Below are 26,649 nucleotides of genomic sequence, written 5' to 3'. Positions count from 1 at the left end.
ACCAGATGGCACAGTATGGCAGATGTGTCACAGGGCTGCAGTGAGGAGGGTGGAGTGGTGGTCGACCTGCCTGCATGAGTCAGAGGGCTGCTTATGTCGGGGAGCCCTTGCTAGGTGTCTGGCAACATCCCAGGGCCTCACCTGTATCTCGCCAGCAGCCCTGTAAGGCAAGAGCCATGACTCTCCCATTTTCCAAGGAAGAAAGACGAGGCAGAGAGTCTAAGCAATCTGCCTCCCAAAGCAGTAAAGGCTGGAACTGGAATTTGAACTTGGGAAGATCCACAGCCTCCACTACTAGGTACCCCATCAAACATGCCCTCAAACCGAGGCTCAGATGCCCAGTCATCCTTCATCAGAGTCCAGGGGGTGATTCCTCCACCTCCTCTGGAGAACCCTGATCACGGCCTGGGTCTAGGGGGGTCCACGTGGTACGGCAGAGCTGTGGGCAGAGGCCCAGCCCCAGCCACCGGACCGTTCAGACAGCTACAGAGATGCTGTCTCTGAGGGCTACCTGAGTCCCCGTCCTCCCCCCTGTAAGTGAGAACACTTCTGTTTGGAGGAAGGGAATGAGCGCTGCTCACAGCACACCAGGCTGGGAAGCACCCGCTGGGACTCGCGGCTGAGCCCACAGACCCAAACACAGGACAAGCATCTCCAGAGGCCCCAGAGCACCCAAACCTTGGCTGCATCAGAATAAAAACACAGATGCCTGTGTCCCCACCTCCAGACAACATGCCTGGGTGGGCCAAGAAGTCCATTTTGTTTTAACGGAGGTGCTCTCCCCCTCCCTCTCCTTCTCCCTGGGTGATTCTGATGCACTCCACAGCCACACGAAACATCCAAAGACATATTCCTGACCCAAAGAGCTTCTAACACCACACACCTAACCTGAATCACAGCCTGAACTTCTAACCTGAAACCACAACTCATACCTGAAGAGCTAAAAACAAATCAAATGGGCATATATATAGCCATGCTGGGGCCCTCTCCCAGGGCCATTCAGGCAGTCTCTCTGGAGATGGGACCCTGCTAGTGGAATGTTTAAAAACTCCAGGTGATTCTAATATGCAGCTCGGGCTGAGAACCCAACATCCTTTCATTTCTTCATAGCCGGGAGGGCCCTGAAAGATGTTGCTCTGTCTTCAATACCCACTGTGATGTTCTAACTAGGGAGGGGGTGGCAGGGCCTCTTTAGGCAAGAGCCATCCTGGGAGGCAGAGGTGGGGCACAGAGAAGTGGGTGGAGTTGGCCAGCAGGACAGATGGTGGGGGTGGCATGTAGGGAGGCCGTGGTTCCTTAAGCGGTGGTGTTGCCAAGGACAGAATGGAAACTGAGGGACTGGGGAGACAGGACTGCATTTTGGGGGAGACAGTGTGGGGCAGTGAAAGAGTGTTGGCCCTCAAGGTTTCTACCCCTGACCAAGGAAGTCCCGAGGACGTCCAACCTTCACAGAGGCTCGAGCAAGGCAATCATCGTCACCATCATCATCCATTTGAAAGAGGAAGGACTCTAGCAAGCTCGGGCAAGAAAGACCACATGGGGCTTCCCTGGTGGCGCAGTGGTTGAGAGTCCGCCTGCCGATGCAGGGGACGCGGTTCGTGCCCGGGTCCGGGAAGATCCCACATGCTGCGGAGCGGCTGGGCCCGTGAGCCATGGCCGCCGAGCCTGCGCGTCCGGAGCCTGTGCTCCGCAACGGGAGGGGCCGCAACGGTGAGAGGCCCACGTACCACAAAACAAAAACAAAAAACAACAACGGAAACAGAAAGACCACATGGAGTGCCCAGCAAGCATGTTCACTGGCCGCCCGTTTCCTACCTGTGCTGAAGCCACCACTTCCGATGACCGAAACTAAAACGCTGCTCTCTTTGAAAACCAGCGTTCATGTCCACTCCTGCAGCAGCTGCCTCCTCTCACGCTCTGCTCTTCCCTCTGGAAGGGAGAGCTCTCCTGGCCAGTGTCGCTTGAGGCTCCTCCATGAACTAGTTTGAGGCTGCCGGGTTCGTACCCCGAATCCTGCAGGGGACGGTTGAAAAACATGGTCAAAGAGTTTGGTCAACTTCTTTAGACATAGAACAGTGTCTGCCTGGTCCCAGGAGCCCAGGCCCCAACTCCTCCCAGGCTGCTTGTCTTGGTTCCAGGCCAGAGCCCCGTGATCCCTGGGGAGACGGTGTGGCGTGGTGGCCCTGGCGCCTACCATATTCTACCTTGTACCTGGCACCTAACTTCTCTAAGCCGCTATTTTTTCACCAGTAAGTAGGCAGAATTCTAAGACGGCCCTTAGGTTTCCTTTCCCCCCTGGTGTATGCATCACGCATAATCCTTAGGCCTGTGAATATCATGGATTTTACTCTCACAGTTAGGTTCTGTTATAGGGTGCACTTGACCTTAAAATAGGGAGATCATTCCCTGGCTTGACCTAATTGAGAAAGTCCTTTAAAAGCAGATTTCTCTCTGGTTGGTCACAGAAGAGGAAGTCATAGGGCTTAGAATCAAGGGGAGGATTTGACATATGCACTTGCTGACTTGCAGGTGGAGGGGGCCGTGTGGAAAGGACCTGAGGGCAGCCTCTTGGAGCTGAGGGCAACCCCCTGCTGACTCCCTGCAACCACCTAGGCCCTGGATTCCAGCAATCGAATGAGCCTGGAAAAGCGGCATTTCCCCCGAGCCTCCAGATGAGAACTCAGCCTACGGATACCTTGATTTCAGCCCTGAGCAGAGAACCCAGCCACTCCGTGCCCGACTTCAGACCTACAGGACTGTGAGCTAACAAAGGAGGGTTGTTTGAAGCCGCGGTGTTGGCAGTAATTTGTTCCACGGCAAGAGAAAAACCAAGACAACCTGCAAAACTGACCCCTATTGGGGCCTGGGTGAGAATTAAACGCAATAATAGACATAAGTGCGCATTGCATTCCCCAAACCGTGAAACAAAACAGAGCATTCAGGGCCAAGGGAGGCAACAACGTTGACCGCACCGGTTTTTAATAATCAACTTATCAGGCTGTGGTAAGACTCAAACAAGAAAATACAGAGGAACACGTTTCGTGATCTAGAAAGCCTGAGCTGTTCTAGTCGAATCTCGCATGGCATGTCACATCCACGCTGCTGCCTTGAGCTGTACTCTGGTGTGTCTGCTGGAGGTGGTGTGGAGTGGTGGCTGAGAACAGGGCACCTAAGGCCGGGATACCTGGGTTCCAGCCCGGGCCTTCTCCTCATTACCTCTGCTTTGGAAAGTTGCTGAGCCTTGCTGTGCCTGATGAGGGGTGCTAAGAATGGCAAGTACCTCCCAGGGTTTTAACGATTCAGTACATGTAAAGGGCCCAGACCCATGCCTGGCACGTGGTTCAGCCCATGTCATACTATGGATACCATTCCAGTGCATCTAGTGATCTAGGTCTGGGGTAACCTGCACGCAGGCCTGGGGCACTGTCACCTTCCTTCTCTTGGGCACCATGCTTTATATTGACACAGTCTTGGAAAAGTTAACGTTTTGGCAACTACATCCTACTGCTGATTCCTACAAATGCACAGCTAACCAAAGCCCCTCTGCTGTCCCCTCCCTGCTATACCTGCTGCTCTCAAATCCAGCCAGCCCCGTCCCACACCCCAGGGCAGCCTCGTACCACCACACAGCGGAATGGTTGAACTTGCTCTGTGGCTCCTGTCTATGATTTCCCAATTCTGTTGTCCAAGGCACCCAAACTTTTCACCACTCCATGTTCCTCCATCATCTCCAGATCTGACCTCATGCCCTCCAACAGATCTCAAGTTATTAATAAAAACAGCTGGCTCTATCCCTCCGAGTATAGAAACACCAATGTCTCAGAACATGTTATTCTATAAACACGGTCCACGATTTCCCACCTCTGAGCCTTTGCTCACATGCTACTCCCCTCCCCCCCATAACCATGTCTACCTGGCCACATCCTACCCATCCTTCCTCAGGAGGCTCAGCCAGCTCCCGCCAAACTGGACTTAAGTCCTGCTTCCCCAGAATGTCCAGGGCACATCTGCTGGCCTCTCAGGGTAAGTAACAGCAGCCCCTGCGCACAGAGACTCCAGGAGTCTTAAAGCCTCGGTAGACAGCCTACACGTGGGGCAGGTTGGTCTGACTCATCCCCCACCCCTAGAGCCAGGCATGGTGTGTCACACACGGCACAGAACAATTCTCTTTAGAACCTAATTCGGCCGTTCATTCATTTAACAGATGTGCGTTCAGTGCCTACTGGGGGCCAGGCTGGGTAGTAGGTCCTGGAGATAGAAGACAGCAAAAATTTATTCCCTCCCTTCAAGGGGATCACAGTTGGGGTAGGGATGGGTGAGGGGCAAGAAGTCAAAGGAATGTATTCCAGCATCGCTGGATTTAAGCTGCTACACGGTGAAGGCATAAAGAAAAGAGCAGTCACTTCTGAGGGTGTCTGAATGTGTGAGAAAGAGAGAGGGCATCTCAAACAAAGGAAGCAGTGTAAATAGACAGGAGATCTCAAACTGACCGAAGGTTCGAGAAATTGCACACGGTCCATATGGCTGGAGGTAAAGGGCAGTGATAGCTCATGAGGGAAGAGCTGGGCAGGGAAAGAACTTGGTATAGGGCTTCCCTGGTGGCACAGTGGTGAAGAGTCCACCTGCCAACGCAGGGGACATGGGTTCGAGCCCTGGTCCGGGAAGATCCCACATGCCGCAGAGCAACTAAGCTCACGCGCCACGACTACTGAGCCTGAGCTCTAGAGCCCGCGAGCCACAACTACTGAGCCTGCGTGCCACAACTACTGAAGCCCGCATGCCTAGAGCCCGTGCTCTGCAACAAGAGAAGCCACCGCAATGAGAAGCCTGCACACCGCAACGAAGAGTAACCCCCGTTCGCCACAACTAGAGAAAGCCCGTGCGCAGCAATGAAGATCCAACACAGCCAAAAATAAATAAATGAAAATAAATAAATCTATTTTAAAAAGTATAAAAAAAAAGAATTTGGTATATGAGATAGTCTGGACTTGATCTTGTAGGGGAGTGAGGTCACCAAACCGTTTTAATCAGTGAGGTAATGTGGTCAGGCCCAGGGGTGTGGCCAGAGGAGAAGATGGGATGAGGTGGGAGGAGTGAGCCACGGCTCTCCTCTTTTTCATTCAGCGTAACCTAAATGCCACTCCAGCCTCTGGTGGCAGGTGGGAGAGCCCGGCGGACACACCCGCATTGGGGTCACCAGGAATGTGACACACACTTGAGGTTCTGTATGGCAAATTGCGCCCATCTGTCTACCTCTTCTCCCCCAGACACCACTGAAATGAAAAGAGAAATGCACAAGTAAGAACAGATCCATAGTAGCACCAGCTGGCCAGCAAGTCTGAGGAAAAGCAGACAAGTGGGAGGGACAGAGAGTCTAATCAGAGCTCAGCCAGCCTCACCCAACATGGGCAAGGGAGAGGCCCACCTGCCAAACGCCCAGGAAACTCACACAGAGGCAGCAGAGTTGCGGCAGAGCAGGAGGGATGGAATTCCTGATATCCAAGGATAATGAGTGAATCCTTCAGGTGCCAGAGAGACCAAAGTGGGGGTGGGGGGTGGGGGACAGAAACCACCTGCCCACACACCTTACAGTCTTCCTGAGGATTACTTAGTGCTTCCACGAGACTCTAGCCCTGGCAAATGGCTTGACTGTTCATTACTGAAACGTGCTGAGGGCTCCGTAAGCTCTTTGAATCCCTTGCCTTGCCTCAGAATTCCTCCTCACTGTTTCTACCCGTCTGCAACTGCTGTATTGTATTTCTTACACAATCCTAGTCAACCCCCACGCTGACATACCCATTTTAAAGACTTCCAATCCTCAACAAATCCTGACCTTGCCTCGCTCCTCCAGATACGCCAAGGCTCCGTGGAGGTGAAGTTCCCCCTTACCCAGTGAGCAATAAACTCAGCTTCCTCTCTGACAGTCTCTATACAAATTCTGAGAATCAGATTGACTTTGCACTTGACATCTGCATCATTAACTGCTAGAGGGCAACAAAGCCAAGACTCCAGAGCTCTGAGGAAAAACGGTTAAAGCCCTAAGATCCCTTACTCAGCCGAGTCTCAAAGCCAAACAGAGAAGCACTAAAAATAGGACGCCACCCACTTATCGTTTCTTAAAAAAAATTACTCCAGGAATTACTCCAACAAAATAAAGACTGTATCAGAATAAGTAATTCAAGAAAGGTCAAGACAGGATACACAGGAAACAATGATGAACACTAAGAGTACAAAAACGCACAGTCAAATCTAAACAAATGTTGATAATAATGGTCTCATCTTGTTGGAAATTAGATACCATTTAATTCTTGACATCGACAGAGAAGTATGGGTTTTATTTTTTATTTAAGGGTAACCATTTCTGAAGAAAAATAAGATACAGACCTTTTAAAACACTGTTGGGGGGAGCAAAGAAATTCAATTATTCAGCAAGAGTTAGGAAAGGGAAAAGAAAACAAGAAAGGAAAAAGTATAACAAACAAAAGACATAAAGTAAGACGATGAAAGTAAGACCAAACATATCATAAAGGCAAGAATGTGAGTAAATGAAATTACTCTAGGACAGATTAGATTGGGGGAAAAAAATCCAGCCATAGGCTGTTTGGAAGTAACACACAAATTGATAAAGGTTGAAATCAAAGAAATGGCAAAGAGACATCAATAGGCAAAATGGTAACAAATAGAATGCAGGAAAGTCAATATTAATATCAGTCAAAATGCAAAACTGTCAGAATAAATGGGGCATTTTATATTGCCAATGCGTCTGTTTCTCCAAGGAGAGACAAAAATCATGAACCTTGACCGTCACCCTGGACAACAGAACCATAAAGTATATGAAATAACACATTCTTAGGACAAGAAGAAGGCAAAACAAACCAAAAACCCAGGAAACATCTTGAGATCTTGAGCTCATTACTCAAAATTTGATGGTACATGTAACCTTATATAAGAAAAATACAGAGGATTTGAAGATAGTAAGCTTAACTTCATTTATATTCAAGAAACAAAACACCTTTATCTCAAATGTCTTTGTAGTAGACAACAAGAAAATCTCAAATTCCAACATGGATATCACAGGCTCAGTTCTCAATACAATAGAATTGGAAACTAACAAGGAGCAAAGAAATAAACAACCCCCCCCCCCAAAAAAAGAAACTGTGCACAGGACAATTTAAAAATGCTTTTCTAAATAAACTTGAGTCAAAGAGGACAGCAAAACTGAAACTAGAATATTTATAAATGTACAACATTGAGAATCCTACTTTAAAAACCTGTGGAATATAACCAAAGCTGCATTTAGAGGAAAATACAAACCTTAAATGCTTTTATGATAAAAGAAGAAAGATTGAAACTAAATGAATTAAGCGTCTAACCTAAGAAGCTGAAAAAGAATAAAATAAACCAGAAAAATCTAGAAGGAGGAAATGAATAAAATTGAAAACAAAAATGAATGAATGAGAAAAGTACAGCAACCACAGCAAAAGAAATTAGTTCTCTGAGACAACAACACGGACAAACCACTGGCTAATCTGACTAGCAGTGAATAGCAAAATCACAAATAAGCATTAAGAAAGGCATTGTAATCATGTGTATTAACACTGTTTTAAATTTAAGAGAATGTGATACATAACTTGATGTCAGTGAATCTGAAAATTGATGATTTTCTAGAAAATCATAAATTGTAAAACTAAAGAAGAGGGGGAAAATCTGAATAGATCAATAACAAAAGAAGAAACAGAAAAGGCTACCAAACATAGAATTCCAAATTAGTGAGAAAGAATGGATTACTTAAAGAGAGCTGTGACAACTGGCTGGTTGTATATTCATTTGACAAATATTTACTAAGTGCCTACTATATGTTAGGCACTAGTCTGGGCACTGGATATGCAGCAATGAACAAAACAGAAAGGGTCTCTGCCTTTGTAGAGCTGAGGGTCAAGCCAGGGGAGATGATCAGGAAACAAACATGCAGGTATAATAAATGGCATGACAATAAAATGGGATACAGAGTGAGGGAGGGTGTAGAATTCTATTTTAAATAGAGTACATGTACCACACTTACAACAAAATTTATTCCAATTAAAGATATAAACAAAACATATAAGCAAATCCATGAAAACACCAAAACTATTAGAATATTTACATAATTTAGTGTTGGAAAGTAATGTTCAAAGCCTGAAGTAGATCTCAGTGCTCTTAAAGGAGAAGATTAATAAAACTGACTACATAAAAAAATTAAGCACTACATACAACACAGACCCCATTAGCAGTTACAAAGCAAATGACAGACTAGATATGAATATCTGCAACATATATAAAACAGGGTCAATATCTATAAAACGTAAAAAGCACCCACAAAACAATAAGAAAAGATGCACAGCTAATGAAATGGAGAGGGGAAATAAACAGATCATTACTCAAGAAATTAAAATGTGTAATAAAGATGCAAAGATGCTTGACCTCATTAATAATTAAAGGCTATATGCTAAAAGTCAATGTCACCTTTTCCCCCGATTTGACTGGCAAAGAAGAAAATGACTGCTAACCATCCAGTGTTGAAGAGAAGGATTTACCAAAATGTATGTTGACCCAGCAGCTTCACAAATGCACACACACAAATACACACACATCTTACACAACATATGCACAGATGCACACACACACAATTGCTGCAGCATTATTTTTATCCGTGAATATGGCAACACCCTTAATACCCATCAGCAGGGAATTGGCCTAATAAGTAAATGATGATAAATCCACTCAATGGTATAATAATGGGACAATAACTTTTCTTAATTAAAAATATATACTCCTACCAATAATAGAGATTTGTTGTGACTTTATCTGTGTGTTGAATATTGGGTTCAACACTTCTCATGGTGACCTCCCTTACTTTTCACAGCCTGCTCGATGGGAGGCACTATTGCTGGTCCCATTTTCCACATGAGACTTAGTGAGGCGAAGAGACCTGACACGTGGTGAACCTTGGTTCCTGTCTGACTCCGGAGCCTACACACTTACACACTTAGCTGCTATACACACTTCCCCTCAATGGGACGGTGTGAAAAAAGGGGAAAAGCAACATCACAGACACACACATATGTGTGTAGCTTTTAATGCCACAAAGGACCTGCAGGATTAAGTAGTCACATCCTAGGGGTGGGACTGTGCAGTGAGTGGGGTTCAGAGCAGGCCTTCTCTTCTTTATACATTTCTATACTGTTCTTCTTCTTTTTTTTTTTTTTTACAATAAGCATGTATCACTTTTAGAATTTAAAAATTTCAATTTTAAAATGATATAAAACTGTCTTCTTTTTAGAAAGCAGCTGAATATGGAAGGCCTACTAGAGCAAGAGAGGCCCATCTGCAAGGTGACATCCACCCAGGGCAGGAAGGACCAGGGCCAGCTCCTCTGCAGGCCCCACCCAAAACCACAAGGAGGGAGGCCTGTCCTCTCCCCTCCCCACCCTCCTTGTGGAACCAAAGCATCACAGCACGGCCTCCACTGGCAGGTGGAGGGTGCCTCACATCCGGCCTGGGCACTGGGGGTTGGTATCACTGCAGGGGAAGTTCAGCTGATGAAGGGTTAAAGAAAACCCCCGATGCCTGCAGGGGCCAGCCTCACTGGGTAACAACACAGTGGCTTTCTAAGGGCTGGCAGGGGAGCTTGGGGGCTTGGGTTTCCAGCAAGGGGCCTCACACCCTGATCCCAGAGAAAGTAGACAAGGCCCGCTCTGAGGCCACGGCTGCGCTCCTGACACACAGACTGTCCCTCCACTGTGAATGGGACATCTGCAGATGGGGTTGGCACACGGATAAGCTGAGTCTGATCTGCTTGGGGCAGGGAATTGTGGGACGGATCTTTCTAATTTTTATTTTTATTTCTGTTACGGTGGCCTGTAAACCAATAAGAAAACACAAAAATCCAAGACACCGGGACTCACATGGCAGAATCACATGGAATAATCTCGGGGGATCATGTGGGGCTACTTAGCAATTGGGAGGGGAAATGGGGAGAATTACTGCCTCATTTACCTAACACCAGGGAAGCAGCACAGGAAAGCACAGAGAGACAGCCCTGATATCACAGGAACTTGGTTTCAGACCCTGGTTTCACCCATTAATAGCTGTGTGGCCTCAGCTAAATTACTTAACCTCTCTGAGCCTCTTTCCTCATGAGTAAAAAGTGAAGAACATCACCCCTCCCTGGGTTTGTTGTGAGGACTGGATGAGACAACGTGTGTGAGAGATGTAGCGTGGACCCAGCATACAAAAGGCACTCAATTAATGCCTGTGCTCTTCTTCAGTTACAGTGGGAGACCATCCAAGTCGTCCTCCCTCCGTCCACTTCTCCTCTTTCTGGATCCTGTTCTGGGGTTGGCTCTGCAAGGTTTCCTGCCTCCTTCCCTGTGGTAGGCTTCGGGCTCTCCCTTTCCTGGGATGCGCTCCTTTGCTTCTCGTTTCTGCATTTCGGTCTGAGAACACTGCCACAAGCACTGGACAGCTCACGGGCTGCTTCTGGATCCTTCCTGGTTCCTCGCCCCATTCTCCAGACAAGAAGCTGCTCTCTCCCGTGGAGTAGTGAGTGAGGTGTCCCAAACAAGAAAGATGAGCAGAAAGAGAGGCAGTGGAGCTCAGAGCCTTTGATATGGACAGGACATATTTTGAGAAGACCTGGGAAATGTTTTCCAGTAAAAGCAGAGTTTTAAAAAATAGGGGATGGTGATATATTTCCATTTGTATTGAGGACAGAAAAAGAGGAACTTCAAGAGCAGAGTAATGGATTCCGTTTAGTGATAGGCAAGAATATCCGGTCCCACAAACTCTATATGGGGATTAGCAGGAGAAACATCCACGGTTTTAAGACGCTGCAGGGAAGCGGGGAGGAAGGCCCTGAATGCACATAGAGGGCACCTAGCCCAGGAGTCTAAGAGAATAAAGGGTGGCAGGAAGAGAAAGTGCAGATGAAGCCCCAGGGCCTGCACGTGAGGTTGAGATGCTGACAGCTGCCAGGGGTAGAAGGGTAGAGGAGTTGTTTCCTGCCATACCAGGCCACACCTAGTGATGGCCCTCTCTCACCGGACATCTCCTGCAGCCGGGTGCAATAAACAGCCCACTGGACTGGTCCATCTTTGAGGTCCGGCTGCATCCAGCCACCTTGGACAAGACACTCCCTGTCACTGGGCTAGACCCCAGGGTGCAAAGGTGAAGAAGGGCTGGCCCCTGCCACAGGGTGTTCTCAATCAAGTAGGGAAGACGGGCCAGAAAATCAGTGGTTACCTCCCTTCCTCCCAAGGATCTCCAAACTTGGGCTATTTCCCCACAAGAAGGCTCAGCACATCTCCCCAGTTTGTAGAGGCAGAAGGGAGGGGTAGGGAAGGAAACCCACATTTGTTGAGTGCCTACCATGTGCCAGTGTTGTCCTTCTATTATCTCACTGTCACCCTGATGCTACCATCTGACAGCTGAGGAAACAGAGAGATGTGGACAGCCTTGCACAGCAGAAGGACAGCCCCAGGCTTCAGTGTTAGATAAAACCAGGCACCACTGGTCTCTGTTGCTGTGTGGCTTCAGGCAAGTCACTTAACACTTCAAGTCTCAGTCTTCTCATCTCTAAAATGGGAGCAACAGTGCAGAGCTTGGGTCGGTGTAAGAATTAAATAATACAGAGTCAACTTTCCAAAAAATGGCCTTCTCCTCTTCCTCTTTTGGTTATTTTTGATCTTTTAGCTTTACTTATATTTACAATGATTTTGTGTGCTGAAATAAGAAGATTTCAGATCCCATAACAAGACTGATGCAACTTATTGACAGGGAGGGCACGGGGGAAAAAAAAGCAGGTTGAAGCCCTGGGAGACACTGGGGACTGCAAAACCTCAACCACTGGTCCGCAGAGGGGAGGGGCCCCAATCAAGGCCTCCGGAGGAGACTGAGAACCAGGGTGTGTGTTTGGAGGAAGAATTGCTTTCTGCACCCCCATGGCTACCTCCTTAGCTAAGAGGGGAAGCCTGATGACCCCGGGCCCTCCAGGTATCCAGCCAAGCTTCTGGTCTAGATCGCCACCTGTCCAGTGCTGTTGGCTTCCTCCCCCACCTCAGAGCCTCAGGCAGATAGAAAAGGCTGTGCCAAAGGAAACTGTTTGCTACAGAGCCCTCTGGGTCTGCTCTGCTGTTCTTCCTTTTTTTGGACTTTGTAGCTGTTTGAGTGGGTACCTTTTTCCATAGAAAGTTTCCATTGCATCAGTTATTTACATTGTCACCTCCTATATGTAGGCTGTTTTGAATCGGTGAACCAATCAGGCCCAGAGGGGCCCCCACAGCTTATTGGGGTGAAGAGCACCAGGGTCAGCCCTCAGAGCCAGACAGCCCCACCATTCCGAGGGGGTCTGACAGGTGGGAGAAACCATTCCAACCCTGGCAGGGACACCTTTCATCTGCTCCGTCCCCTTGGGAAGCCATTTCTAGGGTGGAAGTTAAGAGGACAGGCCCCTGGGTTCGAATCTCTGCCTCTTCCACTTCCTAGCTGTGTGACCTGCCTAGGCAGGTTATTTACCTAACATCTCTGGTCGCGGTAAACTAATTTGTAAAATGGGAATAACAGTAGCACCCGCATGGCTGGACTTGGGGAGACTCAGTTCATCCACGTAAAGTGCTTAGAACAGTGCCTGGCCTAAAGCCTCAATAAACGTCAATAAATATGGATAGAGTCCTCTTTTTCCGTCACCCTTGCTAAGACCTCAGTAGTCATCCCCTCCTCTGGACCAGTACATAGCAGCGTCTGAAAGGTCACCCTCTCCACTAGGCCAGATAAACTGACACTCAGCTCTCACCACGCCCCTCCCTGTACCAAATTCTTCAGTGGTTCTTCCTGGAGAGTAAAGTCTACACTTGAGATCTCCTCTACTAATAGCCAGGCTGCCCCTGACATCAATGCTCCCCTACAGAACACCTGCTCCTGCCAAACCACCATGCTCACAGTTGGCCTGCTTCTGTGCAGTTTTGCCTGTCTGGAATGCTCTTCTCCATTTCACTGTGACCAAATCCAACCGCATCCACCCATGTGAGCCCAGCTCATATGCCACCTCCTCCATGAAGCCCACCATGCCCTCCCCTCTCTGGCCAGAAATGAGCTCTCATTTATAGCACGTGGTCTCTTTATTGTGGCCTTTCCCTTTACTCCCCTGTGTATGTGGAACATAATACTTATGCAAATGTTTGTCAGCATCACAGACAAGCCACATGACCTTTGAGGACAGGACTAGGATGTGTGTGACACATCTCTGTATCACTCACAGAGCTTTGAGCGTAATTCATGACAATGAACGAGGGGATAAACTCTGAGTTCTTTCAGTTCACCACCCCTGAGTGTAGGTGTGTGGGTGAAGATGAGTCAACAGCCCCAGAGCATCCACATGTTCTCAGCTCTCCTTGAGGGAACCAGCAGATGGGGTGTCAGTCAGGACCTCAGGGGGCTCACAGCCCCAGACTAGCCCTGGCTCTACTGCTGTCCCAGGTGAGCAGCCCACCACCCAGGATGGAACCCTGAACCTCAGCACAGGGGCCTTGCAAAGCATCCGAGGTGTGGCTTAGAAGTCCAGGAGCTGCGGCTGACTGCTCCCTTTCCTGCACCCCCTACATTCCATATGTCCCCAGGTTCTCAGGGAATTGGCTCCGTAAGAGTCTCTGAAGCCCCTGGACTCCTGTCCACCCACTGCCACAGGGCCCACTCTCCCCACCGCGCAGAGCGCTGTTTCTGCATCCCAGAGGAAGCAAGTACCACGGTGCGCCACAGCCACTTCCGGGTGCGCCACAGCCACTTCCGGTGCTTGCTGGCCGCCCTTAGAAATCCAGGTTCCTTAGGTGGGTATCAGAGCCTCTTCCCCATCTGGCCACCGTGACCTTCCAGATTCACCCATCACCTGACACTCTTCCTTACTCCTTGCTCTTCAGCTACCTAATACCTGGACACGCCACCTTCTTCCCAGGTTCCAAACCCTTCTTCAGGAAGATCCTCCCTCCCCTCTCTGCCAGGCGAACTCCCACCCATCCTTTGAAAGCTCGGCCCTGGTAGTTCCTCCTTCTCCCCCAGCCCCTCCACTGTCCAGGGACCGGGCTGGAACCCCCTTCTCTCTTGCTCCTGACCCTCCAGCCAGAGCTCTGCTGCAACACCGACCCCACCACACTGTGATAGTTATCTTCCTGTGTGTCCGTCTTCCCCACAGACGGCGAGCGCCTTTGGGGCAAGAACAACGTGTACCGTCTGTGTACCTCCGGTGCTTGTTAGCACAGCGCTTGGCATGCGGAGTGAATGAGTGATGAGTAACAGCCAGTAAACACACCCCCACTGGCCTGCCTTCCAGGGTGTTGCCCCTGACATCACCACATTCAGGAACTCACTTTCCAGGACAAGCAACATGTCACTCTGCCAAACCAGCAGGTCCATGGTCCCCAACATTGCCCTTTGTGCAGCAACCTAGGACCCCAAACAGCCTGAGGCTTACCTTTGTGGCGGCTGCACATCCTGGGAACCCGGAGATGGGCTGAGGCTTCGGGCGGTTCCAGGAGGAGGGGAATCTGAAGGGCGTTCCACCTCTGGCCACTCGGAACCAAGACCTTCCATGCTGTTGCCTCCCTCCTGCCCACCCTGCTCACCCCCTGTCCAGACTGTGCCCGCCTTCCTATCCTTTTACTCTCACCGGGGTCACCCTCCTGTTTCCCTGACAGGTCGTCTCTACCTACTGTTCCTTAAATAGCTAAATTCCCAGAATATGGGGCAGGGTGTGGGGTGGCACAGGAAGTGGGCAGGACCCCAGCTCCGCCATTAACCAGCCATGTGACCGAAGACAAATCATGTTCTCCTCTAGCTCTCAGTTTCCCCTTCTGTCAAACCAGAGACTAGAACAAGCCCATCTCTAAGGACCCCTTCTCTTTAAACTCCCTTCCAAGGAGTTGATTTATTTACCAGTCAGAATAATTCTTCCTTATTAAAAAAAAAACAAACAGAGTACCACGTGTCTTTCTCTGTTCCTCCTGAAAGCCAGGATGGATCTCTCACTCAGGAAATATGTTAGATGGCCTTTTTTCTTTTTTTTTCAAGAATTTAAATCTTTATAATTAAGTTTTCAACTTATTGCAACTCTACAATGCATTCTTTTTTTTTTTAAACATCTTTATTGGAGTATAATTGCTTTACAATGTTGTGTTACTTTCTGCTGTATAACCAAGTGAATCAGCTATACATATACATATATCCCCATATCCCCTCCCTCCCACCCTCCCTATCCCTCCCCTCTAGGTGGTCACAAAGCACCGGGCTGATCTCCCTGTGCTATGCAGCTGCTTCCCACTAGCTCTCTATTTTACATTTGGTAGTGTATATATGTCCATGCCACTCTCTCACTTCGTCCCAGCTTCCCCTTCCCCTTCCCGTGTCCTCAAGTCCATTCTCTACATCTGCGTCTTTATTCCTGTCCTGCCCCTAGGTTCTTCAGAACCTTTTTTTTTTTTAGATTCCATATATATGTGTTAGCATACGGTATTTGTTTTTCTCTTTCTGACTTACTTCACTCTGCATGACAGACTCCAGGTCCATCCAGCTCACTACAAATAGCTCAATTTCGTTTCTTTTTATGGCTGAGTAATATTCCATTGTATACATGTGCCACATCTTCTTTATCTGTTCAGTTAGATGGCCTTTTGATTCTGGAAGGAATGCCCTCACTTGGTGACAATTTCTGTGTCCTCATAAACCAGAGACTTAAAACGCCCCTGCACACACTGGACCTTCTTTTCAAGTTTAACAGTTGGGTGAGATAGGTCTTTCTCACTCTTGTCTTACAGATAAAGTGAGGTTCAGGGAGGTGAGGGGCTTGCTAAAGTCCCCCAACTAGTGTGTGGGAGGGGTGCTGCTGGCCCCCAGGACATCACACCATGGCTGCCCAGGAGCTGGTCTCACCTGACAGACAGGCAAGGTACTTTAGTAAAGCAATACCCACCTCCCCATGCTTTTCCACGCGCTTTCTCCATGCCTGTGGAAACATCCGGAGATGCGCGGGGTGCAAAGCCATGCAGTGCGCTGGTGGCAGGGAGACACCTAATTCCTAGAAGCCAGGCTCCTTCCAGGCCCGCCATTCTAGAAAACAGGTGATGCCGAGAGCTGGACTTTGTCCAGGCAGAGAAGCTTTTATTTCTGAAGATTCCAGCTTATTCTGCCATCACAGGACTCCTTGCCTTTGAACCCTGTCCAGGACAACAGGCGCTCTGCCCCCCAAGAGAGGGCAATGCCTCATTCCTGCTGGTCTCCCAGGCCCTTCTGGCTGCAGGGCTCCTCCTCTGAGACTCCCAGTGAGGGCTGACTGCATGTGATCTGACTATCAAACAGGGAGGGAAAGAAGGTGAGGGCCCAGAGCCCTGGAGAAGAAGGAACGAGGGCTGCAATTCTGGACCTTCCTTCCAGCCTGTTGTTTTAAACACAATGATGGTGGTTAAAACCAGTACTCATGATTTTGTACTGGTACTTTAAGGATATACTAGTCCTGTCTTCCAAATTGTACTGTAACCTCCTTAATGGAGGCCCCACGATAGGACTGCTACATGCACTTGTGCAGTGCACAACCTAAACAACCATTTACAGCCCATGACTTCCAACCCCTGGATAGCATTCATCATCGTTGTAATTAAAGAACGAACTGCCTCATTACTTATTCTTTCCTCACAGAATATAAATTCTCAGGCGAGGACCAGACCCTGCTTGCCTTGTTCCCAAACTGAAGCCCAGTCCCTAGCACACTATTAACACAGAATAAGCACTCCATAAATATACGCTGGAGTAATAAAGTCATTCAGCCACTCACTCATGCATTTAATTGGAAGAAGAGCGGGCCTGTCCTGGAGCTGAAGGGGAGAGACCTGGGTTCTGGTCCCAGCTCTACCGCCAGCCCCCGCATGTGCCCTGGAGCAAGGCATTCCACTCTCTAGGCCTCAGTTTCCTCATCTATTAAGGGAGTGTGGGGTTAGACTTCCCTACCACGTTTGCGTGACGCTGAGGGGGAGGACCTCCTGAAATTTTGCACCCTGGGCACCTCACTCGCCTCACCCACATCCCAGCCCTGGATCTCCACATTTTCTCTAGGCTTCCCCAGGTCTAGGCATGCGGGAAGTGTCTAAAACAAGGGGAGAAGGGCTCCAGGCAGGGTGGTGACATATGCCACAGTGGGAAGAGGAACTATTACTTCTGGACTCAGCTCTGGGAGAGAAAAGTAACACTGACAGCCATGCTCACCGGGACAGCAGTGCTGTCAAAGGCTTTCACACCAATCCTGTTTCCCTCCAGCCTCTCCATGAGGAAGGAGGGACGTGATCAGCCGAGGGCTGGAGTTACCAGGACCGAACCCCAGGCACCCTGTGTTCAAGTCCAGGCCCTTTCAGCACACAGCACAGAGCGTGGCTCCGACCAGCTGGGAGCACAACCGACTTCAACAGGCAGAAGTCACTAATATTCCCCCTAGGTGCTGGCAATGCCCAGCGAGTGGCTGGTGGGGGGAGGGGTGTGGGAGCAGGGGGCAGCAGCGCGCTGGTGGCTAAAGCAGACATCGCAAGGTCCCCAAGTGACAAGTTCCAGGAGTGGGACCAAGTGTCAGAGGAATGAGAAGTCCCTTAGAGGGGACAGGACAGGGAGCCTGGAGGAAAAAGAGGGGACAGTCACTTGGCCACTCAGAGAGCAAGCCGGCCAGAGGGGACCCGTGTCCAGAGTGAGGCAACAGGCAATGGTCAGACCTCAGGAAAACAAAAGATCGTGGCTGCAGCGTTCCTCTCTGCGGACCTCTCCCCATGATAGTCTCAGCCTCCCCGGTCACTGCCTGCTGCTGCTGCTGTAACACACAACCATCAAACGCAGTGGCTTAAAACAATGCAAACGCCTTCTCTTACAGCTCTGGAGGTCACAAGTCCGAAACGGGTCACTGGGCAATAATCAAGGTGCTGGCAGGGTTCTGCTTCTTCTGGAGGTTCTAGGGAGAGTCCATTTCCTCACCATTTCCAGCTTCTTGGGGCTGCCTGCATTCCTGGGCTCACGGCCCCCTCCTCCATCCTCAAAGCCAGCCATGGCAGTGGAGCCTCCCTCACATCACATCCCTGACACTGAGTCTCCTTCCCCTTCCACATCTAAAGCTCTTTGTGATTGCACGGGACTCAAGTGGACAATCCAGGATAATCTCCCTATTTAAAAGTCAGCCAGGGACTTCCCTGCTGGCACAGCGGTTAAGAATCTACCTGCCAATGCAGGAGACATGGGTTCGAGCCCTGGTCCGGGAAGATCCCACATGCCGCGGAGCAACTAAGCCCATGTGCCACAACTACTGAGCCTGTGCTCTAGAGCCCACGAGCCACAACTACTGAGCCCGCATGCCACAACTACTGAAGCCCGCATGCCTGGAGCCCATGCCCCGCAACAAGGGAAGCCACTGCAATGAGAAGCCCGCACACCACAACGAAGAGTAGCCCCCGCTCGCTGCAACTAGAGAAAGCCCGTGCGCAGCAACAAAGACCCAACACAGCCAAAAATAAATAAATAAATTTATTAAAAAAAAATTCAGCGAATTAGCAACCATAATTCCGTCTGCTATCTTAATTCCTCTTTGCCATGTAATGTATTCACAGGTTCTAGGAACGGGGATGGGGACGTCTTCTGAAGGCCGTTTTTCTGCCTACCTACCACGCTGAACAGAACACATCTCCCCCAAATACAGCTCCAGGAGAAAGGCAGCCCAGTCAGAGAGAGAAGGAGATGGGGGCGGGGGGGGGATGGGGAGCGGGGGGGGTGGGCAGACACACACTCTCACCCTGCCAGCAGCAGTGGCGGCAGCTTCCTGGCTGGCTGCTTAGTGTACATCACTCTTGAAAAACTCGTCATGTTTCCACACTGAACTGGGCACGTGCAGTTTCCACAGTGACTGCAGGAGCAGAGCCAGAAATAGTCCCACTGAGATGGAAAACATCCCCTCCTCGGTGCCACTCACTCTCTCACTCTCACTGTCCCCAACCCTGTGGCACTGTGGGCACGGGAGGTTCCAGCAGGTCCCTGCAGTGTCCCAACCTTTCCTTCTCTGACCTCTCGCCACCAGCACTGGGAACCACTGGGCACCCCCGTGGGCTTGAAGCCCGTGATACTCTGATCCTGCCCCGTCCTTGGGCCTCTGGGTTGTGACTGGGCCCTGCCCTGAGGTAGCAGGTCTCACAGAAGCAAGCAGACAGAGGCCCACTCACAGCAGCTCCGCTGCTCCCCGCCCTGCCTCTGCTCCAGGTGAGCCCTGCCAGCCTCTTCTGAATTCCCACTCTGGGACTCCCACCTGGGAATCTTGGTCGAAACCATGCCCCTCACTCCACCAGGGAGTTTCTCTCTTAGAAGATCTCACCCCCTGCAGGGGCTAAAAAATTTGTTGAAATATATAGACTCATAAATATCCGGGCCTCACCGTCCACAGCACTCACTCATACGACACGGTGTTTCTAGGGCCTAGGAAATCTCTGCCACGACTGTTAACTTCTCATGTTTTACATCCCATCCCATCAAAGGAAAACAAGTCACCATGCCTTCTACTGATACATGCGAGGCACTGTGCTAAGTATTTTGCATGCACTAGTTCATTTCATCCTCACCTCATTTGCTATGGTCCCCATTTCACAGGGAAGAAACTGAGACTCAAAGAAGGGAAACAACTTGCCAGGCTCACACAGCCAGAAAGTGGTAGGGCCCGGACGGGAGCCCGAGGTGCCAGACCCCAAGGCTAGGCTGTAGCCACCTGTCATGTTGGGGGGCGGGGTGGCCGGAGGACGCACACAGACGACCCATGCTAATGCTAAATGAGATGTTCCAAATTGCCTCCTGGAAAGCTCTGAACCAGTCCAGGCCTCTCCAGTTTTGTCTCTCTGTACATACTGTACAAGATGTTATTGGGGCCACAGAGAAGTGAGAACTTTCCAAAGAAGTTTGGAAATCACCGACCGTAGCCAACCCTATCCTGTACTGACGACAAGCCCAAGGCTCGGGAATAGACGTGACTCGCCCGGCAGCAGGGCAGGCCTCCGTGCCGGAACTGGAGAGCTCTGCCCATTTCTCCTGGTCCTCGAGGGAACAACCATTTTCCACCATCCAGCCCTCTGCGTCTCTTGGCACAGAATTTAGAACCAGATGTGGTGTGAGTCGTGGCCCCTGCTTTGACAGCGCTGCAGACTTGCTGGCTTGGCGGTGGGAACGTGGTCTCCGTGTCCTCGTCCGTGAAGCAGGGTGTGTGTGGATGCACAAGGGCAGGCGAATCCGCTGGGATGGAGAACAACAGCTCTCAGCCCTGAGCCACTGCGGCCAGAGACGGCAAAAGCCCTACGCTGAGACCCGAAAGGCTCACGCCAAGTCCCAGGTTTGATGCTTGCCACTGTGGACCCTGAGCCACCCGTCTGACTTCTCTGAGTCTTTTTCCTGGAGATTAAAATGTTTCCGTAAGGGTCCGTATGAGTTTGAGATGAGGTAACACTTGGAATTTCTGGAGGCACGAGCATCCCCTCAGGGGTGGAATCCAGACTGATGCTACAATTGTGGGGAGGGTCCAGGAATATGCATTATCCGCCCCTCCCCCCCACCCCACCCCAGAATTCCATTGCAGGTTGTCAACAGACCACACTTTGAGAAATCACTCTAGAAAACGCTCGGTATGTGTTTGTAAAAGAGACGAATCCGTGAACATCTGTTGAGCTGCACATGGCTGCTGGAAGACATGGGCTGAAGGAAATAAGTAATTTTCTCCAAATACACTTCCTGTGAAGCCCAAACGATGGGAACTGGGTTGAGCCTTCTAGGACTGGGAGGATGATGCAATAACAGCTCCCTTCCCAGGGGAGCAGACATGAACTCTGCCTGTCAGACTGGGAGAGACCTGGCTGGAAGGTCATGCCCGGGGCCTCAAGGTCAAACGTTGGGTGGGGTGTTCCAGGGAGCCCCCTGGGGACTAGTTCCAGAACCCGTTCTCTTCGGCATCTCCATGCAGACAAGAAAAAAAAAGAACTGAAAATATGCTCATTAAATCTGCATCTGGCACCCAATTTGGCAGGGTTGCCAAAATTCTGTAAGACTAGAATTAAATTAGCAAATTGGAAGTGAAATGATTTTAAGCAGACATGATGGAATTCATCAAAGCCAGGTGGAAGCTAGTGGGGGAAGGGACCCAGGAAAGCCCACACACCCGCCTGGGAGTGGGAAAGCCTGGCCGTGAGCGGCAACAGAAAAGAAACAAAAGCAGTGAGCAGACCTGACCCAAATGATAAGATTCACCCTTGGAATGTGCTTGGTGACAAAGCCGGCCCCACGCTGAGAGGTGGTGAGAGGCTCCTTCTGGGAGACAGGAGGTGTGGCCGGCAGCAACCAGTGAAGGAAGGCAGCCTTTTACAAGGAGACCAAGAAGAAAGGACCCAGGAAACGGCTGGGAAATGAAACAGGGTGGGTTCCCCAGACCAGGGGCTCCATGAGGGCAGGCACTGGGGTGGTGCACACAGCGCCTGGTGTGCTGTCCAGCCTGTGATCACCATTGCGTGTTTATTGAGCTCGCGGTCTGGGGAAGACACCGGGATGGACTCAGAGGGGCAGGGTAGCCCAGAGTCTATGGAGGGAGGGCCAGGAGGACAGAAGCATTTATTGGGTACTTAGTAATCATCAGGCACTGTGTTAAATGTTTGCCAAGCATGATCTCATTTCATCTTCTCAATAATCCTGTGCTGTAAAGATTAGTCTTTGCTCTTCATTTTCTTGGGCTTTCTTTTTTGTTTTCTTTGTTTAAAAATATATTTTTTAAAAACTACAGAAGTATTTAAAGGAAAATGTGGACCAGTCCCCCTTCACCCTCCCAATTTCTACTCCCCAGATGAAACTACCACTAACAGTTCCCTGGTATTTTCCCATGCTCTTTCCATGAACACAGAAACACATCTACACGTGCACACACATATATAACTGTTTGTTTCTGTATCAAAATGGGATCAGAGTAAACATATCGCACAGAAACCATTTTCCAGTTAAATGCATGTTGTAAATGTCCTCCCATGTCAGGACCTGTAGATTCACTTCTTTCTTTTTAAATGGCCGTAAAGTATTCCACAGTACAAATTCACCATAATTTTCTAAAGCGCCGTCCTTGCTATATCTTGAGGTCATTTTCAAGCTTTCTCAACTGCAAACAACACTGCAAGGTAACACCCTTATATGTGTGTGTGTGTGTGTGTGTGTGTGTGTGTGTATCTTTGTGTACATGTGTGTTTCCATAGCTGGTGAATTTCAGGATCAGGGCAGGTATGTGCCTTTATCATTTTCATTGATACCAATTTAGGCTCACAAGTCCCCTTGATCCTCGCCAGCACTAGACTGTCTCTATTCTTTCACATTTTTGCCATCTATAAGCACTTTTATTTATCATCCTTTGTTTTTTAGTACCTAGAGCATTAGTCATATGTTTATGAGCCATTTTCACTTCTCTGAACGACCTGTTTACATCTTTGCACACTTTTTTCAACTTGGTTGTTTTTTTAGTTGGTTGATGGAATTCTCATCCTAAGAATAATAACAGGTAGCTTTCTATGCAGGAGGAACTGCTCTAGGCTCTCCACAAGTTTCACAGCATTGAATCAAAACCCCAAGAGGGAAGTGGGAGCGTCAATCCATGTTTATGGCCGAGGAAAGAGAGGCTTGGAGACTTCAAATGACATCTGAGGTCGCACGTGTCTGATGGGGGACAGGCCAGAGTCTGAGGGCCTCGCTGAATGAACCGTTTCATCCTCAAATGAGATATCTGAAAAGCTCCCTCTCCCCGACATCTAACCTATAAAGAAAATTCCTTCCTTAAATTGTCCCTCTTTCTGTTACTTATCCTTTACTTTACTTGTGGAGTCTAAGTACATATTGATATAATATGCCAGGTAGGAAACTGAAGTTCAGTTTCTAACAGAGGCAATCACAAAATGGAATTGGACCCTGTACCTTAGACGGGACACGGACGTGTTGGGAACATGCCTGGGGGAGTGAGAAGCAGGATTTGGGTGGGGGCAGAATTTACACATGGGGGTAAAGAGTCAGGGGACGTGGAAGCTGAGGTGGGACCCCAGCTGGGAAGGGGCTGGCAGGCAGTTTCCAAAGGTCAGGTCGGCAGTTTTCAGGACTCTCCCCTGTGGGCAACATGGGGTGAGAAAGTCTGGTACCAGGGAGTGGGGTGAGGATTAGCTTAGCTAGAAATCGTCATGTAGTCAAAGAGCGATCTCACCTAGCCTGGCATGTCCAATGACCTGGCACTGGGAGCAGTAAGGATGCTCGTCTTACAGGGTGACAAACACACCTGTGTATGTGGAAGTGCTGGGGATCCCTTGTGTGAAAACCACACCTGACAGAGGCGGAATCTGGGGCTTCAGTGGCAATTTTAATGAGGTTCTTTTTTAGCTCCCAAAATACCAATGTCGCACGTGGGTTTCTGGGTTAGAGACCCACCACCGAGCTGTCCCATGGCTTGGCTACCCTCATCTCAGGGAACACACGCAGTACTTCAGTCTCCCTTGGACACAGTACACAACGGAGGGGGAAGGATCATCTGCATGCCATTTGCCATTTTTCTTCTGAGAAAAGGGCAGTCAAGTTAACAAAATAGGAAAAAAAAATGTGGGAAACTGACTTGCTAAAACGAACATGCAGAAACAAGTTTTAGAGTCACAATTCAGCATTCATTTTGGGGTGTTTTTTTTTCAGCTTTGACCTCAGATAACTTTAGTGTTTCCCAAAATGTTTCTGTATAGCACTCTAGTTCAGCGATCTTATATATGTATGCATCTTCCTTATACAGACACACACACACGTATATAAAATCTATTCCTTATATGTACATATATAAGTATATATATAAAACCGTATGTGTATATATATGAGTGTTGTGATCAATCAAGCTTGGAAAACTGCACACAGAGCACTTTTATTTTCTCCCTGTAACACATCTTTCCATCCATGGCACTTGTGTTCTAGAAAACACACTACGGGAAATGCCGGACTTCTTTATTTCACAAGATCAGAGCCTGCTTAAAATAAAGTCTATCTCGGAGTGGCTGCCCTACTCTTTTAAACATTAGATACTTTCTAACAGACTCGTGGTGATGGTTTCCTGTCCCTTTGAGCATCTTCTGCCTGTCCTATATTTCAGGGCTACACCAACCAAATGCCCACATGCGAAGGAACAAGCCCTCTGGAAACCGTTAGGAGGCCAGGTCACCCAGACAGGCTAAGCTGTGTCTCCCGGGCAGTTGCACAGTGAGGTTGGACCAATCACTTGCTCTGGACGCAGTGGTTTTCAGCTGGAGGGACTGATGCCCAGCCCGCTTGCTTTGTGAGTAGGAAATCACGGCAAGGAAGCCCTTGACCCTGCTCTCTTTCCTTCATTCCAGGAGACACCGTTCCCTGGCCCTGATGTTTTCTACCATAAGAGAAAACCGGCGTTACACCTTCCCTCTCTGATTCTGTTCTCACCACCTCCCGCCACTCTTTCACTGCCATTAGTCACCCCGATTCATAGAGTCACATGAGGCAGCCCTACAAATAAAACTAGGTTTCCATCTGTCTGCGACAGCATCAAGTGAGAATGAGTTGGTGACCTTTCATCACATATCAAGGGCATACTTGGTATAGCCTAAAATATAGGTTATACGGTATATGAGAAGTTCACCTGGGGGCAGCCTTCGGGGGCGATACCTCCTCCATTCCTCTTCCAGCGTGGTTACAGGCATTGGTTTATAATTTTGCTCCTTCTCACACAGGCAACTCTAGGGATGACTGGTAGCAGCAGGGATTCAATTACTTGATGACCCATCATGGCTCTCCTCATTAACCTGAGGAGGCTGGCGAGTCAGAGTGTATGTGGATTTACTCATTTATTTTTGGATAAATTTTTCACTTTGGAACAATCCTATATTGACAGAAAAATTGCAAAGATAGAAGAGAGTTCCCATACACCCTTCACCCAACTTCCTTTAACGTTAACACCTTCCATATCCAAGGTACTTCTGTCAAGTGGAAACTGACACTCAGACATTAACTCAACTACAGACTTTATTCATATTTTCACCCATTTTTCCACTAACGTCCATTTTCTGTTCCAGGATCCCATTCAGGACCCCATATTGCATTTAGTCATCATATCCTCTTAGTCTATGGTTTTATTTTTGTTTTCAAAAAAATAAATATCATCCTCTGCTTCGTGCAAGGTGGTATGCTGGGTGCCCAGCTGCCCCGCAGGGAGAAACACAGATCTGATGGGTGGCAGAGTCTGGGTTTGAATGTCCACTTTGTCCCTCACTTGGGATATGGTCCTGGGCTTGTCACTCCATATGCAGAGTTCTCAGGTTCCACATCTGCAACACGGAGATGATACCTTCACCTTGTTAGAGGACTGAATAAGACAGTCTCTGTGGACAGGCATTTGAAGGCTTAAAGACCCATTCACTTAGAGTCGCATCCAGCTCACTGCTATTATCATTAACGCGGGTGTAACGACGATCATGAATTAGACCTGGTATCCTGTATCTAAAGCAGGATGGCCCAGAGACCGAGCTGCCTGACTGAGCTGACCATTTCAGCCTAAATGAGATCTTTCCATAGGCTCTCAGGTACACCGTGGAGAAAGACAACTCTGCTTAAATCAGTGTATTCATTTCTCTACTTCCTTCAAGGCTCTGCTCAAATGTCACCTTAGTGATAACTTCTCCGACCATCCTACATACAAGAGCCCCGTATCTTTCCCCTCCATTCTCTCAACTTCTTACCCTACTTGCTCCTCCTTCGTGGCACTTAACCCATTTGACGTGTTACACACTTAGGAGCTCCTTTGTTCACGGTATGCCTCCCTCCGCTAGTCTATAAACTCCAGGAGAGAGCACTGACCGTTGTCTGTTTTGTTCACTGCTGCATCCCTGTGCCTAGGACTTGGGAAGTATTCAACAGACGTTCGGTAAATGACTGGATTCCCAGGGTCACTCTGCAATCTCTTGCCTCCATCCTGATCATCTGAAAACAAACTCTTCCCATCCAAACACACTATTGAATTCAAATGAGAGAAAAGCTATTTGTCAAGCAGGTGGCTTTGAGCCTTCTGGGTCTTCTTTAAGGGAGAAAAAAGGAGTGATGCCCTTCTTTTAATTTAATTTCATGCTATTAATGTCCCTTCATCTGCCTCCCCTACCATGAGCAGCTCTGCCAGTTAGAAACCAGAGTCTGTCTGCTGGCTTCTCCACACTATCAATTCCAGTAGAGCCCAGGCTAGAAAAAACCGGTGAGACCCCCATGCCCCACCCGCCCACTCCCTTACTGAGGCTACTCAGTGCGCACATCAAAGGCCCATGGGCTTCTCAGGGCAGGAAGACGCCAGGGGATCTGGAAGACTGGCCTCAGTGAGGACACTGAGATTCAGAGAGGGGAGGGAACTGGCAACTGACACACAGTGACCTGGTGGCAGGTCCTGGACGGAACCCAGGACTCCTGGCCCTGATTCCTCTTGGGCTGGAACCACCTCCCCAGGCCCACTTTTCACCAAGGGAGATGTGCTTATTTCCTTGAGCTCCGGGCGGGCTGTCTGCCTGCCCC

The 26,649-nt window shown here is 49.1% G+C and overlaps 1 protein-coding gene across 3 annotated transcripts in view; it reads right to left on the bottom strand.

Annotated features, from left to right (window-relative positions):
* Nucleotides 1–26,649, bottom strand: part of HIVEP3 (HIVEP zinc finger 3) — a 503,275-nt gene that overhangs the window by 98,788 nt on the left and 377,838 nt on the right. For all 3 annotated transcript variants that reach the window (XM_030867473.2, XM_030867481.3, XM_060306978.1), the window contains exon 4: nt 1,816–2,013. The gene's annotated coding sequence lies outside the window, so the exon portion shown is untranslated. The remainder of the gene's footprint in view (nt 1–1,815; nt 2,014–26,649) is intronic.

Source organism: Globicephala melas, chromosome 1, assembly GCF_963455315.2.
Source record: "Globicephala melas chromosome 1, mGloMel1.2, whole genome shotgun sequence".
In the NCBI taxonomy this organism is placed as follows: Eukaryota; Metazoa; Chordata; class Mammalia; order Artiodactyla; family Delphinidae; genus Globicephala; species Globicephala melas.
Note: the sequence above shows the minus strand (reverse complement) of the source record. Positions and strands in the feature narration are given on the sequence as shown.